The sequence below is a fragment of the Marmota marmota genome, unplaced genomic scaffold, assembly GCF_001458135.2.
Source record: "Marmota marmota marmota unplaced genomic scaffold, marMar, whole genome shotgun sequence".
Taxonomy (NCBI): Eukaryota; Metazoa; Chordata; class Mammalia; order Rodentia; family Sciuridae; genus Marmota; species Marmota marmota.
Window position 1 is genome coordinate 41218033 of NW_025999853.1, and position 18355 is coordinate 41236387.

Here is an 18355-nt window from a genome sequence, read left to right on the forward strand (position 1 = left end):
TTAGTTGTAGATGGACACAATGCTTTATTTTGTTTATTTATTTTTATGTGGTGCTGGGGATCGAACCTAGAGCCTCACACATGCTAGGCAAGTGCTCTACCACTGAGCCACAACCCCAACCCGCTACATGGGATTTCTAAGAGTGTTAATTGGGGGATCTGTTTGGATAAAGGGACATGAGAACATAAAATAGAAACATGCAAAATATGTGAGATTCCAGTTTTCTTGCAATGATAAAAATTTGTAGAAACAGCTACATCTGTTTCAAAATATGACTCTATTGTCCTGAGATACAGTTCCAAACTAGAAGAGAAAGACAATGGAGCCAACCATTTAAATTCTTCTAATATTTTTAAGCATACTTGTGAAAATGTTAACCTTCGTTCAGAGACACAGAAAAAAGAGACAAGTTAGAATAATGATCCTCTATTTTTTTTATATAAAAATGATGTTCTGCCAAGTCTTAAGGAGGTTCCAAGGCTAAATCTAGACAGCCTGGTGCACCCTGGTATCAGCCCAAAGACAAAGATAGAGATCACTTGTACTCCACTCAAGGAAAGTGGAAGGCACCAGGGTCACTCTGTGTGTCTCCTTCTGAAAAAGATCTAAAACAACTTCTACAAGGAACTACATCTTCAGACAGTTTCCTTCCTTCTGGAAACCCAGGCTTTGTTGTAGGAGAGCAGTTTGTTCCCATTGAAAGGAAGGCAATTAAAGTTTCCTGAGTTTTGCTTCATATCATTAAAGACTTTGATATACATTTTCACTCAATGCATCTCTTTAAGCTTGACAAAGCCTTCAACTTAGGAGTAGACATTACAAAGCTTTAAATTATACATAGGCTTATGTGCTCAGTGCTCATATTTTATATATTTTATTATTTAGATCATGAATTTTTAATTTTGGTTTTAAATTTGCAAAATAATAATCTTTATATTCATAGATAATAAATGAGACCTATGAAAGTTTAAGGGATAAGCTATTGTATTCACAATTAGTTGATATCAACAAACATAGCCCTTTTAAGATCCAACTTCAGGTTAATCCACAGTGAAGACAGGAGAATTCAAAAATTATTGCAAATTTGCCTGTTTCATTATCACTATATTTATTCACCAAATAATTATTAAATATCCAGTGAATGCAAAATGCTGCAGGAAGCTATAGAGATGTAAAAAATGAAATCTTACTTATGGTTTGCCATTAGTTGGTATTCATCAAATTGCTCTGTATGTTTCTTATCTTTTATGAGTATGATTTTTTAATCCTATAAAAGCAAGAACCATACATTAAACCCCATGGATGTCTTGACTGTTAATCATCTAACAAATGATTCTACCATTATCACTATTGTTGTACAACCATGGACAATACCACAAGCAAGACTTCAAAACAGATACCCAGTCTCTAATCTTTATTATTAAAATTTCGATGATAATTTTCTGAGGATGAATATAATAAAATGTAACTCACAGTAATGTGATCATGATTTTACATATATAATATATACATATTGCACATACATTCATATTTTATATGTCTAATAAGGTAGTAACCTTCTACCAACTTCTCTTAGTTATTATGTGGGGAATTAAACTTTATCACTAATGTATGTGATTCAGTAACAGTGACATCGGAAGTCTCTCCACTTCCCTTCTATTCTATTAAAATAAATACTAGCCTACAACACTAAAGGCACACCTGACTTCAAGAATAACTGAAACCATTTACACTTAAACTTGACTCAATTAAAAAAAAATACTGAGAAAAGGAAATAAAGTGTTTTCTGCAGATAGTTGCTCTATAAGGTTTTCACAGCTCCAGGCAAAAGAATCTGGAGGTCTCGTGGTACAGATGCAGACACATAGCTTGGACATATTTGTTCCTTGGATGCTTTTTTCTTTCTTTTTTTAAAGATAGATATTGTGCTTTTCACTGAAAATAGCAAGATGAATGATTCAGTCTCATGTATGAAAAATATGTAAATAAACAATTATTAGCACACCGTAAAATGTATTCTATGCCACGTACTCGTGTACTCATGGTGGCAAAGAGGAGGGGGGAACTAATTTCTAGAGGGGAATATCATATTTGAACTGAACCTTGGGGGATGTGTTAAGATTTTTTTTCAGATGGAGAAAATGATAAAAAAAAATGTCAATCAGAACAGCAGTGTGGGGGCAAAAAATGTAAGCTGCCGAAAACCTCATCTTTCTGTACCAAGAAGTAAAGGCTGCAACTAATGAATGGAAGGAGGCAAGATCAGAAACTAGACCTACTGCTATAATCAACATAAGCTTGGACTTTATCCCTTAAGGGGTGCATGGTAGCCACTGAACATTCTTGGCAGGGGAATGATAAGGTTTCTGTTTTGAAGATAACACTTACAGCAATATTGTAGGTGGGTGGGACAGAGGAGACTAGGGACAGCAGGGAAATTAGGAAGAGTGCAAAGTTGAAATGGGAGGAGGGTATGATAAGGGCCTGTGCAAAGAAAGAAGCAGTGAGAATGAAGGGAAAGAGAACTCAAAACATATGGTCCAAGGCATATGTAGGAGCAATAAATGACAGGTCTTTGTGAATGCTGAATATGGAGAAAGAAGAGAGTCAAGGATCACTGGGTGAATGATGGCACTATCAAGTAATCTAGGAACACAGTCATGGAGATGCAGGTAGTCACTGAAACTGATGTCATGGAGCTGACTCCATGAACCCATGGAATGAAGATGGGAGAGGGCCTCGGATAGAAGCCTGGAGATGAGCAACATGTAAAGGGCAGGCAGAGGGAGAAGAGCCCGTTGAATGCAAGGAGCGTTCAGGCAAGAGAAGAAACACAAGTTAAAAGTTTTTGTTCAGGAATCCAAGGAAAGAGTGTGAAATGGGAAGTGTGGCTAACATGGTAGGTATTTCAGAAAAGACAAGAGGATGAGGAGATTACTGGTAACCTAACTTAGAGTTCCTTCTGTGGAGGTACTGAGTGAGGCATGAAAGGGATGGAAGCCAGATGACATTCAGCTCAGGAGGGGATGAAAGGCCTGAAGAGGGGAGATATGTTTTCCTTTGTATCCTCTTGCTTTCCTGCCATGTCACAAAGGTTTCAGTCTACAAAATCTGTACTTTGCTGTGCCCAAAGACCTGTAAACCCAAGAAAGCATATGCAATAGATAGGGTACTGTGGCATTAGCACACCACAGAGGAAAGTGACATCCATGTTCATAATCAAAGGCTTTCCTGGACCATCCACAGGAAAACTAACTGGATGAGGAATGGGTAGAAATCACACTGGAAGAGATTTTATAAAGACCCTAAACAGCTCATTTGGCATTGTTCTGAGGAGCTGACCTCCCGAGTGTGAACTAAAAATGGAGTGTGCCTAGGAAAGGAATGTAGCTCTCTAACCAAAAGGGAAAAACCACACTTTCAGAATCCCCTTCAGAAAGGGATATGGTGATGGATAAAACACATTCTACCTCATTATTTTTTAGCTTTGAGAGTCTATATGTGGAACATTCAAAATTCTCAAGAGAAGGGGAAAAAATAATACCTGGAAGCAAGCTAAAAGTTTTTTTTGACTCTATTAATGAACTTAAATTCATTTTCCATTCACATACCAGAAGGAAGAAACCCATATAAACGGATTAAGAGGCCAGAAAGACACACCAGGGTTGGCATACGTTTTCTGCTAAGAGTCAGATGGTAAATATTTCAGGGTTTGTTAGTTGGATGGTTTCTAGCAGGTACTTGGCTTTGGTGGGTAAGAGCTTATGATAGAAGGTGGTTTACTATGGTTCCCAAGGAACAAGCCTTGGACTTCTCCCTAGACACCACAGCAAATAGCAATAGGGGACTGTGAACTATGACAACCAAATTAGTCTTGGGAATCCATTAATCTACCAGGTGGAACTTTAGTAAGTATGATAATTCCCATCTTCTGAAATAATTGCCTTTCTGTTTCACTTCCATTTTCTAGTCATTGCTGACATCTTTCTGAGTTGCTCTGAGATCCACCATCTTCCTTCTCTAATTTTGTTTTGATTTAGGAATGTACATAATGATGGTGATGGTGCTATCCTATTTCAAATGCTATTTACTTGAACTTATTTGGCCCAGAAGACCATACACACACACACATACACACACACACACACACACACACACAAAATAATAATCAAAACATACTTGGTATTGAGTTGAACAGTCAGAGCCTTAGGAAATAGCTCCTCGTTTCATTCTCACTGATCTTTCCATAGATTATTTTTTAAAAAATAAAAGTTTTGCCCTCATTGATGAAAGAAATGTAATAGTTTAGCAATGCCAACCTCTTGAAGTGCATGGTAACAAAAATTTAATGGCAATCCACTAGACTCACTTATATGCTTGGAAGCTTGGAGCAGCATTAGAAATTAGAATATGACATTGTTGATATTTTGGCACAAATTCTTAATTTACTTTTTAGTCTCAAAATGCCATGATTCCATTATTCTATCAAGTACAGTCCAAAAACCCCACTAATCACCTACCTGACAACTTGCTAAAATTGACTCTAGCATTTCCATAGATTCTAGTGAGGATTTAGGTAAGAATTTGTAGTAACAGGCAAGACCGACACTCCCTGAACTTTTCACCCCTTTCATGATTTCATAACCATCCTTTAAGATGTACTGAACTGTACAAGAACCATGGAGCAAATAGCAATTACTTATATAGTAACCTATAAAAAGAAACTCTTGCTTTAGCTTTTCTCCATCTTCAAGATGAAGGGTGCTTTGGGCCCAACTGAGATGACTCACTGCCTCAGTTCTCCCTTTCCTGTTTCATGTTCAGACATCATCAAGGCTGGAGAGTAATCCGACTCCTCCCTGAATGTAATGGGCCGCTGCCAGGATGATACTCAGTTTTCATTCTCTGTGTGCTCTGTAAAACCACCTACCGCTCAGGGAAGCTCTTTGACATGTTCTGAACTCCAAAGAACAAATGAAAACGGCATTTTGGTGGGGAGAAATGAAGCCGGAACAAAGAGGTCAGAAACTTGATACTATAAGAGCGGCACGTCTCCACATGGCAAGTGAAAAACACTTCAGACTCAAAGAACCTAGCAATGTAACCACTAGTGTTCTCCTGAGACCTGACTGTCACAGGAGACCCTTACATTTCCAGTGGCATTTAACAGATTCTTGCCTTTTAAGTGAGGCCATCTACAGAAGGTTACTCCTTCTCAGATGCAGAGATTCTATTGTGAGCCATGTTGGAAGAAGAAAGAACTCCAAAAGGGAGTGAAGATCAGAAGACAAAAGGGACGGATCTATAAGGTGTTTGTGACATGAAGCTTCCATTTTTGTGCGTGGCTGGTGGTCGAGTGGAAGATCAAAACTTCAGTCAATTTAGCAACATGGTGCCCAAGTCCAGCCATTCAAGTTGCTGAACAACACCGTGAAGGAGAGTCCAACAAGCAACAAGGGGATTCTAGGAATGTATAAGAAAGAGAAGGCAGGTCCTGGCCTTCAAGGTGCTTCCAGTCTTGTTGAGGTGACAAGCTTCATGTACATGAATTTATACACTTGCTCACTTCCTTGAAAACCCCACCCAAAATTTTTCTTCTGCGGGCAGCTTTAGAGTACTGACTAATAGCTCATGCCTCAACTCTATGTCCCCACAAGACTCATATCCTCCGCTTTTACTCAATTTGAATTTGGCAGAAGCGTTCTTTAGTTGATTCTTGTGAGCTCAGTCCAACTGATTTGTCAGTATCATGAGGATACGGTTTCCGTCTTCTTCCTTCCTGTTCTTTTCAGTCATTAGTTCTGTAGCTTAAACATAATAAACACTCACTAAGGGAAGACTGGCCAGCCAATTCTGATGACTCCCGCTCAGATACCACTCCAAGTGTGCTGGTTCCTGGCTCTCCCCCTCACAGATTAAGTTCCTAGAAGTTTCCCATCCTGAGAAAGTCTCCAGATTTTTCTGTGGCCTTTGTATCCAACAGCAAAGATATTCTCAGTGAGCAAAAAGTTAAAAAAGAATTCAGTGTCCCAGTGGGCTTGACTTCTGCTCATCACAAAGACAGGACAAGTGGCTATTTCTACTCAGTTTGTGCTATTAGCTACATTCAGAAATTCCAATTAATGAGAATGATAGGCTTGAATTTGTAGTTTGTTTTTTTTTTTTTTTTTTTTTTTTTTTTTTTTGTCATTATGTGGGCTACTAAGGTTACTCAGCTAAGTCCCATGCACCCCTTTTCACTTCTTTTCTCACAGACTCTTTTCTCTTCTGCTGTGTTTAGAAACCAGAAAACCAGGACTGATTTCTCCTACCCCCATCCTCTCTCTCACTCTTTCATCCTCACAAGAAAAACAACAGCAGCAAAAACAATTTGGCTCAGATGCATTGAGAGCACATAATGGCAAGCAATGTTGATATGTGTCAGTTATATCTGAGCTAAGTGCCAGTGAGGTTTTTTTTTTTTTCTTTTTCCTTAAGTTAGCACTGCTAAAAGGAAGAACGGTTTGCATTAATAGTGGTTTTGATTGCGTTCTTAAATTTGTGATGAAGGATGTGAGGTAGGCAAAGCAGGGAGAGGTGATGTTATTTCACTGTGAAGAGCAGTCTCACAGATATCAGAAAAAGAACAGCTAGAATGAATCATTTCTCCTTCTACCTGTTTAGGAGAACAGCAGCTTATCTTTAGGTGTTCTATCTAATCACATTTCATAACCCAAAGGTGAATGCTCAGATCCTAACGCTTTTTTTTTACCATCTGCTGCTAATGTTACCCTTCTGTACGGCTGGCTCTTATCATTTGGAGTTCTAAATTCACACATGTTCTTCTCTGTGGAGCACACCCAAACTATCCTATCTAAAGTAGTCTCTCCCAGGGGCTGGAAGTGTAGCTGAGTGGCAGAACAATTACCTAGGATGCACATGGCCCTGGGTTTGAACCTCAGCACTGTAATAAATAAATAAATAAAAGTAAAGCAGCCTCCTCCTGTCCAACATTCTCCATTGCGTTAAATTGATTTGCTTTTCTTAGCTCTTATGATTGCTTGAAGTGATCAGCTTTATTTAAGAACTATGCCATTACCTATAATTCCTCTCTGGAATATAAGAGCCATGAGAGTGAGGCAGTGCTTCTTTGGTATCTAGCACAGGGCCTACCATTAGCAGGCAGGACTGAGTGAATGGCTGTCTCCCTAGGGCCATTCTCAATTCCTTTCCCCCCCCCCTCCTATATTTGTGAATTGCTTTTTTCTCTAACATAGAGGTCCACCTTCCTGGAATACAAAGTTGCTACAATGATATATTTGTCGTGATTACTCGAGTTCACAAATTTTTGATCCACCATCATTTTAGTCAGTCACCATAGCCTCTATGTTAGCAAAAAAGAGATGGGAACACAGATGAGTAAATACCTTCCCACCATGACACTGGAGAAACAGGAAGATGTCATTCTAGAGCATTCCACATTGAATTCCAGTTTAAATTAGAAAACTTCAGAAAGCCAGAAGATGGACTTAGGCTTAAATTTAATATAATAATTATTTTTAAACAATAGTTTTAGTATTTTCAGCATATATGTGTGCATTATTACCTGTTTATGTATAATATAAAACGTGTGCCCTCATAAAATCAAACAAAAATACACTAACATGCAAAAGGGCTAATAAGAATAAAATGGATCAAAATATTTCTAATCACAGTTAAGCAAGATAAGAGATATAGGCCAGGGACAATTTTCTCTTGCAGTTCAATGACCACTATACACACAATCCAAAGGGAAACCTACTATGCTTGTGAAACGGAAACAATAGAAAATCATTTGTAGTGTGTTCCTAGGAAAAAGAGGATTGGGTATAGTAACATTACAACATTAATGTCAATGTCATGAATTCAAACCATTTTTCTACTGTTAAATATTTTGCCGTCTTAAAACAAAAATCATGAACATTCAGAGCAAAGCTGGTATTTGCTTCCAAATGCAAGGTGACCATGCACTACCTACAAAGCAGCACGTAAAGGAGTTTGTTACATAGTAGAAGACTTTGAGGAGGCACAAGAAAGTGCTATTATTTTCCTAATAATCATGATTCTGTTTCTGGCTATGTAATTTTGTCTGTATAACACTCCTCAATTAAATTGAGAGTCAGGTCAGAAATTGTCCTCTTGGCTGCTATGTGGCATCTTCAAATCTCAGAAAACCCCCTCCATAGGTTTGCTTTTACTGAAAAGCACTCATCCTCTCTCTGGGGTGTTACAGGAATTAGGAATCCTGGAGCCCACAGAGTCTAAGCATGGCTCACTGGCTGGAAGCTAATAAGCACAATGGAAATGGGCCCTACTCGGTCACCATGGATACCTCAGATATAAAGGATTCCTATTCATGGTACTCATCAGCAACTACTAACATAAAATCCCTTGTGCTGCTTGGACCTAAATATGGTCATAAATGTTTACTGCACATATATAATATTCATGGAACTGTTCTGAGACTACAGAGCTACAGTGTGGAAACAATGTGTTTCTTTCCTTCATGTTATTTGCATATCCTGTTTTCCATCTGGAGAAGTTAAGGTTTTGTTTTGTAATTAGCTTTGCAGAATCAAGAAATTTTTTTGTTGGATTGCTAAAACTGCTTAGCTAAAATCAAGCATCAGGGCAGTTTTTGTGCCAAGCCAGCTCACCTAAAAATTTTGCACCTTACAAAAGATTGGAAAGCCTCATGTTGTCTGCACGGGTATAAAGTCACAACTACTGCAGTCTGAATACAAAATTCTTCTGTCCGTGAAACTGACAGGGAACACAGCCTAATATTCCCACCCCTTACAGTTCTATTCACCTGAAAACCTTTCAGGTCATTTCTTGTGAATGAATCCCAAATTACCACTAGTTTTTCATCAATGATCCATGCAAAGGATATTTGCCGTGATTTTTAAAACTCTTTTAAATCTAACAATCCTTGAAGTCAAGGCAGTGGGTTTAAACACACCAGGGACATTTCACTCTTCTTTACAGATGCCCATGGCATGCTGTAGAAAGGTACAGCCAACTACTGGGACCAGGACTTGTTCTTGTGCCCTCTTTTGACTGAAGAGTTTTAGCAAACCAACAGAAATGCACCATCCTATAACATTAATTGCATAAAAAAACTTTATCTTTTTCAGATGAAAAATGGGATGTCACTAGATATGACTTAACAACCCAGTCCAAAAGGGTGCTCCCTAGTTTCTTTCCCCTGCCCTCCTTGATTGCTGAGAGCAACCTCAGAATTTAGGGTTCTCTACTGTCTTTGGTGCACCTCAATGGTGAGCTTGGTCCAATGAGCTAATAGAGAAATAAGAACCATGCCAACTTATCATGAGCTAAGCATGTTTGAGAAGGGGGAAGGAAACCCTACTTGAGTTCTTGGGACAATGAAATAGCTGGAGAAATATTTGGTAATGGCTGCTGGTCCACACAGCATCATTAGCAGCTGACAAGCTATTCTATCTCCTTGCTGTGCAAATGGCCACCATATTCCCTTTCTTTTCCACTTTTACATTACTTCTTGGTTTTGACATTCTCCTAGGATGCTTATCCACAGCCATACTTTGGCCATATCCCATATATTTACCTTCAGTTCCGCTCCCTCTCCTAAACTTCACACAAATGTAACTTAAGTACATGAGTATTTCAACTCTATCTGGATCTCTACATCCATTCTTCTTGCTGAGTTTTTCACTTGGTTGGGCACATGGCCATCCACCAAGTGACCCATGCTTCTAGTCCCATGTAATCCTTGATACTTAACATTTCTTTAATTTTTGGAATATAGGAGCTTTCTTACAACTGGCTTGCATTGTGTTCACCTATGCAGATTAATTGTTCTCAAGTAGTATTTTAAATGTACTTTCAGAAATATTTAGTTTTTCCTTAATTTCTATGTAATATAAAAATGTAAAACTACCGAAAATATTTAATGCTATTGGAAGTACCAGAGTGGAGTCTGAGAAAGATACACATATCCACAGTTGGTTTTTGTTTTTGTTTGTTTTGTTTTGTTTTTTGTCAACACCCTTTAAAATATGAAGTCACACTGTGGAATGAAGAATGATGCAGAAATAGATTTCTTTCAAAACCTGGCATATTAAATTTTAAAGTAGAGGCTTTTCAGAAAATAGTTACAATATATCGTGACTCAATTTACTCTTAAGGTTTTGTTTACCTTGTACAAGAACTCAAATGACATGTACATAATATCTAAGTTTTTACCAATTTAGAAGAATCTAAGATAAATAAAAAAGAGATTAAATTATCAAAAGCAGTATTTTGAAAAAGAAAACTAATTATTTTCTGTATCCAGTCTTCCATAGTGACCACACACATAGGACAAGGACTGAAAAAACAAATACATCCACATACAAGATTTGCCCCCTGACACTCTTGTGTCCATCCCCATAAGCAAATACTTTTTTTTTCTTTAAATGACCATTTTTAACTTAATCTATTCTTGACACATTGATTTTTAATGACTTAAAGGAAAATCCCGCCAAGTAGACATACCTCTTTCCAATTTTGTACAAGAGCCTGCCACCAGGGTGTCAAATACTAGGTTTCACTGTTTCCTCTTAGATAATGACCCTGAACCAAACCTAGCAAAATGGCCTACATTTTGTATCTTTGAAGATACCTTTTTTCCAGCATCTGCTTCTAGGTCTATGTTCTATTTTGTAACCTTATTGAATGCGGTAGCAGTGCTAATGTCATTTATATTTATTTCTCCAAGTATTGGATCCAAGAGATTAGCAGCAGCAGTAATTCCTCAGGGTACAGCAATTAGTGACATAATACTGTAGAAATACTTCCTTTATAAATTCCAATGACATAGCTTTAAGAAATCATTTTGGGGGAATGACCCAAGTAGAGCCTAGCCACATATGCTTTTTTACTCCATTCAACAAATGTACATTAAGCAACTTCTGTATACCACTGTCCTTGATTTGGAAGAAAATGCAAAACTCTTTCCAAGGAGTTTACAAAACTGGTAAGCAAAGATAACACATGTTTGAAAATGATCAATACAAGAGAAAATGAGTAATGTTATGAATGAGACATTGATATCATGTGTTCCCACTCCAGGAGTGAGATGGTCCACCTCTGAACAGGGCAGTCAGGAGCTAGTTTATAAACAGTGGATTAAACGGGGCTTGGAGGTTAAAGGATATTTGAAGCAGTAGAGAGTGGAACTGAAGGTCAGAAAGTGCCCTATTCCTGGAAAATAAAGTTCATTCACTTGCCTGTGTGTATGGAAGGAACATGACATCCAATGGCCAAATATTTCTAATTATATGACCTGAAAAATATATAAATGATTCAGTCACAAATGAGGAGCCTATGGACAGTGCCAGGGCAGGAGAACAATAGGCTAGTGTAAAGATGTGAAACAATACTCTAGAATTGGCCTAAGAACACAAATGTAACAAGATCAGGGGAGGGTCAAGGTGTGCACATGAACAAGGGTGGCTGAACACACCATTCACCCACCTAAGACACTTTGGGGAGTGAAAGGAGTTCTATTGGGAGTTACACTACATGGAGGCCATAAGCCAATCCAGTGGAGGAAGGAAAGGAGTGGGATAGGAACCTGAGGGCCCATCAGGACAAGCTGTCTTAGCTTGATGCCTATTCCTTTTACTGAAAACCCATGACCTCTAATTTTTTAACTTCCCCACCAAGTTCTGGTCCATGGATGATGTGTGATACATGAGACATTACTGACAGTAGATTAAAAATGATCCCTGGGCATTATGCCTGATGGCACATTTCTTCATGAGATCAAGGGTGGCAGGACTCCAGGATTGTCAAGATTTTCCCTTCCATGACTTTTAAGAATGTTTCTTGAAAGCTTTGTAATAATGTAGAAAGATAACAATGCAACAATTGATCAAGATCAGAAGTAGAAACACAATAAGGGCTAGGTTTAAAAAAAAAATCAGAAAGGAACATCATGGGCAACATTTTGACTCTTTGGCTTGGACTCTGTTTAGATTTGTCTTAAAGGATTCCCCAATACTGCAATATTTAATGTGCTTTTTAAAACCCTGGGATATTGAATAAGTGGGCTGCATATTGCTCTCTCCTGGGTTCAATGTGTAAAGATATAAATATAAGGATGCCTATTAAATGTGAGAGAAAAATCAAAGGAGCACAAAATCATTACAGTTTTTTTTCTTTCATTTCCTGAAGCAATTTATTCTAACAGAAAAGTTGTTATCACAAATATGGAAAGTCAAGTCTTATTCCTTTCAGACTATACATGAAGCCTAACTATTGTTTGCAGACAGTAACAGAAACTGGTGCTTTCAAATATGTCATTGAGTCTAATACTTTTAAGCCTGAAATAATGTAGGAATTACTGAATCAAATTTTCTTCCTCCTTCTTTTCTTTTCTTTTTCTTTTTTTTTTTGTAAGTGGGAAAGAAAGGTGGAGAATCATAAAATCAATCACAAAACATATGGAATACTGAGGGATGATTCAAACAACCTGACTTACTCTTGTATGTATACAGATTCATTTTCTCGAATTAGTACATACCATTGGAAACTGCATCAACCCATAAAAATAACTCATACGCCTATTATGTTTTTCCATTTTAAGCTTATAATAGCAATAACGACCTCAGCAAAAGACATTTCCTTGGAATTAATGGCTGGCTGGGAGGCAGAGCCAAGGGCCACTGGTTCCTCCCAGCTGGTCATTAATCCTCAGGAAATGCCTGCACCTCCATCATTATTGCTAAAGCACCATTATAGAAAATTCTCACAGTTCCAATATATGGAAATTCGAGGCTATTTTGCAAGCCCTTGGTATTCGTGTGAGTTAATAGGCCACCACTGAGCACAGAGGACGTAATTATCAAAATGACAGAAGGGAAAATATTGTTCTCCTAGGTCTGTAAGATTATAGGAAATGGGGACTAGTCTTATGGGAAGAGGTATATTTGAAGCTACAAGACATTAATTTAAAGGGAAATTTGAAATCGCATATATAATAAAAAGACATGGCAATCCATTCCCATTACATAGTTTCAAAACTATTCCTAAAAAGGTACAAATTAAGGTTACATGTACATTTCCTCCAACATTGATCAAATAATATTAGAGAGAATGAGGTCAGTAAAATTGTTCATGAATGCAAATGATTATATTCCACCGGTGAAGTTTGAGGGAATGTGTACAGTTGTGAATAGGTTTCTTTATTTTTAACTTTTATTTAAAATTTTCATACACACTGCTAAATATTACATGCAAATAAATATCAGTTTATTCGAGACTTTATGACTGCAGAAACAAACAGAAAAGCTTAAAGTTGTCTCTTTTTTTGTCTTAGCTAGAGGTTTAGCAGATCAAACAAGCATCTAGGAAAAGGAAAGATCAAATGATTAATATAGTGCTGGTGTTCTGCAACATAGTTTTTAGTTCTCTAAAAAAATTTTATTGGCTTCCAGGCAACACTGAAAATGAAAATGAGGTGTTTTCAGGTCTACTCATTCCCCTATAAATAAACTGGCCCCAACAAATGGGTTCAAAGGGAGGAATTAATCCAGAAATCATACATGAAACAGTCTATAAATCTTTTCAATGTGTTATCATAACAAACTACAAATGTTGGATATGATGCTTTATACTTAATGAAATTCACTGCAGTTTCTCTTTAGGTGTTACAAACACCTGCCTGTTTCTGGAGTTTGAAGTTAAGAAGATGTTATGGGTTGAACCATGTCCCTAAGAAGAGATGTTAAAGTCTTAACCCACCTTGTATCCATGGATGTGACAATATTTAGAAACAGGGTCTTTGTAAATGTAATCAAGTTAAGTCATTAAGGTGGACCTTAATCAAATATGGCTGACTTAGAAGAGAAGAGAAGCTCAGACACACAGGAAAATACCACGTGACAGGGTCAGAAATAAGAGTGATGCACCTAAAAGCCAAAAGAACATTAAGGATGCCCAGCAACACCAAAAGCTATGGAAAAGGCACTGAATAGATTCTTGCCTACAGCCTTCAGGGAGAGCATGGCCCTGCCAACACCTGGTTTCAGATTTCCAGTTTCCAGAAATGTGAGAGACTAAATTTCTGTTGTGTTAAGACACCCAAGCTTGCGGTACTTTGTCACAACAGCCCTAATTTTAAAAAATGTGTATACACACTCACACACACACACACACACACACACAAAGGGCTTGAGATCCTAGGTTCAACCCCAACCATCTCAAAACACACACACACACACACACACCCCGCCTAATACAGGATCTAACAGAAGATCGAACTGTGGTCAACATTGCAAATGGAAAACCAAGAAAGGACAGGTAAGGCAAGAGGAAGCTGGTCATTAAAGGGAAAAGCAGTGGACTAGGAGTCAGGAAACCTGGTTCTTGTCAGGGCTAATGAGGTTGTGTGACCTTAAGCTGGATATTTAATTGCTCTCAGCTTTGATTTTGTCACCTGTAGAACAGGAGAGAATTCTGCTATAGCAGTTTTAGACCAAGTCTAGGATTACAGTTGGGAAAATCAGAAAATCAAGCAACAAACAGACAGACATTTTAGTACTTTTGAAATTCACTGTGTGGCATAGCTTGGACCTCAGTGACAGACAGCAAGACAAAGGAGCACAATTGCAGTCTTCTCTTTGCCACTAGCCATGCCTATACTGGCAGTGTGGCCCCATTTGTATGGATTAGGTAAGATCCAAAGAAGTTTACTATGGAAATAACAGCAGCCTGCCCTGATAATTTTCCTTTCAAATATAGTTCTTTCTACACTTCCAGGATTCTCAAAAATAGTTCCAGCTGATTTAAAAGTAAGCTTGCATTTAAATAAAATTATACTTACTACCAAAATTACAGAATGTTATTTGCAATTAACAGATTTTTAAGGCATCAATATGAAAGACTGGAAAATTAGCTCTTTATATGCCACCATCTTAGAGGATTCAAGATCCAACAGGGAACTGGATCCAAATGTACTAAATGTGTGTTCTCTTAAAAGTAATTACATTTAGGGTGTTTCCCCCCCGCCATTGGTCGTTATGATCAAATCTTATCATCTTTTTCTTCTGCTTTCTTGTTATTTAATCAAACACTTGCATTTCAGGAGTGACTAGTGGACTGCAACAGACCTGTGCATTCTCAAATTTTAATGTTCATAATTTAAACGATGTGTAAATCTAGCTTTTCTCATGCTGGAGTACAGGACTGAAAGACCTAGCCAGATAGACAGCCATCTCTCTGTTCAAGGTCCACATCTCAGCATGGCTTTGCTGTGTGTGTGAAACACAGTTGCAATTTCTTTAAGTTAGGGAACTTAATTCTGTAGTTGTGTTATCAAGTGTGTATTCCTAAAGGTGTCAAGGTGACAGGGTTGTACCATAGCTCATCCTGGACACTGAGCCAGATGTACAATGAAAATCTGTCCTTGTAGACATTTTAAAATCTCTGTGAAACAAAAGTTTCTGAAGGAGAATAAAGATTATATATTTACAAGTTCAGGACCTTGGAGAATATATCCCAAAGGATGAACAGGTACTCAAACAGGCATGTTGTATGTGGCCTCAGGAAAAGCAGGTGTGTTGCAGTCCTAGGCCAACTCTTCACTTCCTGGCCTCTGAAATTGGCAGAACTTTTAATGCAGTAGAAAAGCACAAGTTACTCCAGGCAAGTAATTAGCTGTGTGCCAAGCCCACCTATGATTCTGCCTGGGCCAGCCAGACCTTTATAATGAGGGAATGGGAAAGAGTAACTGCACAGCCACAGACAGGAGCCATGGGCCAGAATTCCACTCCCCACATTCCAACAGCTAGGCCAAGTTCTTATATGTTTAGAGGAGAACACACATCTCAGTGTCTGTCGTCATGAGACATGAAAAACTCTCAGGCAATCAAGAGTCTTAAAAGATAGTGGTGGAGACCTAAACCCACACATGTGATAAAGTTGTCTATAACTTAATACATGCACAAATACACAAATGAGCTCATGTAAAACTTTTTTAGTGGCAATATCATAGTTGGGATATTGCACTACAATTTTACAAAATGTGGGTTAGAGTATTGCTCAGTGGTAGAGCCTGCATGCATATGAGGCACTTGGTTCTATCCCCAACACTCTTTTTTTTTAAGCCACCATTGTGGGGAACTGGACAAAGTGTATAAAGCATTTCTCTGGGTAGTTTCTTACAACTGCATGTGAATCTACAATTATCTCAAAAAGAAAGATGAGGATAAATTTTCTGGAATTTGGGGTAAAGAAAAAAAGAAGAAAGAAAGGGAGTCTAATTTTTCTACCAGAGAAAGGGCAAGAAAGAAACATTTTATTTTTAAAAATATAAATGTATTAGGCTACCTCCTTTCTAATATGATTTTTTTTTATCTAGGAATTTGGAGAAAATGTGGAAGACCTTCCTTCTGACCTTTCTGTGGGGGTGGGGAGAAGGGAAGTCAATAAAATACAGTGTAGGTGAAATACAGATTGTTTCAAAATTTGTACCGCCATCAGCTATTTTTCCTAACAAATATTTTCAAATGTCTCAATATTACACATAGTTTAGAAATGTTGCAGTAAGTTAAAACTCATTAATCCTGGAAGAGATCTTATTATGATTCATGAGCACAGGAAGCCTAGTTGTAAACCCAGTGCAATCATCTTTCCTAGATTAACGAACGGGAACTGTGTCCTCACACAGCATCAGCTTTCACCATGGATTTAGGAACCTAATGCTTTGGTGGCATTCTCAAATTTGGCCATTCCTGTTCCCAGAGAGGGACAGGAAAAGCAACTAAATTTATTGAGCGCTCACTATGTGCCAAGCACTGTGCATTGAGCTGCCTAGACCAGGAAGGGTGGAACCCGTGTGTGGTGAGGATGCAGGCTCATGCCCCAGACATGACATCACACTGCCACTCTGCCCACTCAGAATCACTGATTCAGGGAGGCCAAAAACGATTAAGTGATTCAATGGCTAAGGTCACAGGCATCCATGGAGGAAAGGGCCTCAGGAAAGTAGCATCTCTGACTCCCTATGGAACATGTAGAATAATCATCAGGGGTATTTAATCAAATTCCACTCTAGACTATACAGACGTATGTACTTTCGGTCCCATAACTGAACATGAAATAAAACTCAATGGAGGCAACAAAACCAAAAGATTAATAATACTACAAATATGGGGGAAAGGTTTTTGCTTCTACATATGCTAACTGTATGTATAATAGATTAAAAAATATAAAGCCAATAGCATGTATAAATATTCCCGAAGCATTATTATATCCACTCTACTTTCTTTTCTTCCCCATTTTAGTGGTCTTACTCCTCATAGTTCAGCTCTCACATCTGGGGCACTCAAATTTCCTACTCTGCCATTTTCTCCAATGTCTCATTTTCCACTTCCCCACACTTCACTCCTCCAGTCTAACCTTCCCACTTCGATTGTATCTCTGCAGGCATGGCCATTGTCCTCTCTGGACCACCAAGAGTAAATGGACTGAGAACCATACAAGGAGAGATGTAAGCTCAATGTGTAAAGACCCTGTCACAGTGAGGATGAGTAAGTTCACACACCACTAAGTGGTACTCATGAAGTCTCCTTTCTAGGTGACTTTTTTTTTTATGCACATAAGGATATTTTTCTCCCAAAGACAATTTCAAGACTGCAAGGAAATTAATCTAAGCATGTTCTCCGACTTAAAAGTCTCTGACTCAAAAATAATAAAATCACAAAATAACACACCTAGAATTTCACACAATTTGAAAATCTTGGTGTTTGCCTCATTATACAAATTCCTGGTGTCTCTAACAGGGGTCTAGGTCATTTATTGTAACACACTTAAAGACGAGCAAATAGAAATTCTGAATCTATACCACAATATAATAGTGTCAGTCAGAAAAGTCCTTTCGTTTTTTTGGTGGTGGGGTAGTACTATTCCTGCTCACGTTAGTATCTCCAATACTTTTCTTCTTCTTTTCTTTCCTTTCTTCTTTTTTTTTTTTTTTAGAAAAGTCCTTTTTTCAGCAAAAATGTACTCTGTCACAAGAGAATTCTTCATACTATGATTGTATATGGCTAAATCCTCTCAGAACTTTGTGCACCGAGTATCCTATTAATCCATTAATATACATTAACTCACTTGCTTTATCATAGTTAGCAGGAAACAGTGTGGTACAAGTGATACAGCATGAAATAGTTCTCCGTGAATACTAAGGAACCCTGAGAAGTTTTGACAATTCAAGGAAGATACCAGTTATAACATTTTGTGCCCATACATTTTTTTTAATATTTATTTTTTAGTTTTAGGTGGACATACTATCTTTTATTTTTATGTGATGCTG

General features: G+C 37.9%; 1 long non-coding RNA gene across 1 annotated transcript in view; it reads left to right on the top strand.

The window, feature by feature from the left end:
* The window catches only part of LOC125617507, a 24505-nt gene extending 6588 nt beyond the window's left edge, over positions 1-17917 (top strand). The window contains exon 3 of the long non-coding RNA XR_007348559.1: positions 17470-17917. This is a non-coding gene — a long non-coding RNA (uncharacterized LOC125617507). The remainder of the gene's footprint in view (positions 1-17469) is intronic.
* The last annotated feature ends 438 nt before the right edge of the window (positions 17918-18355 follow it).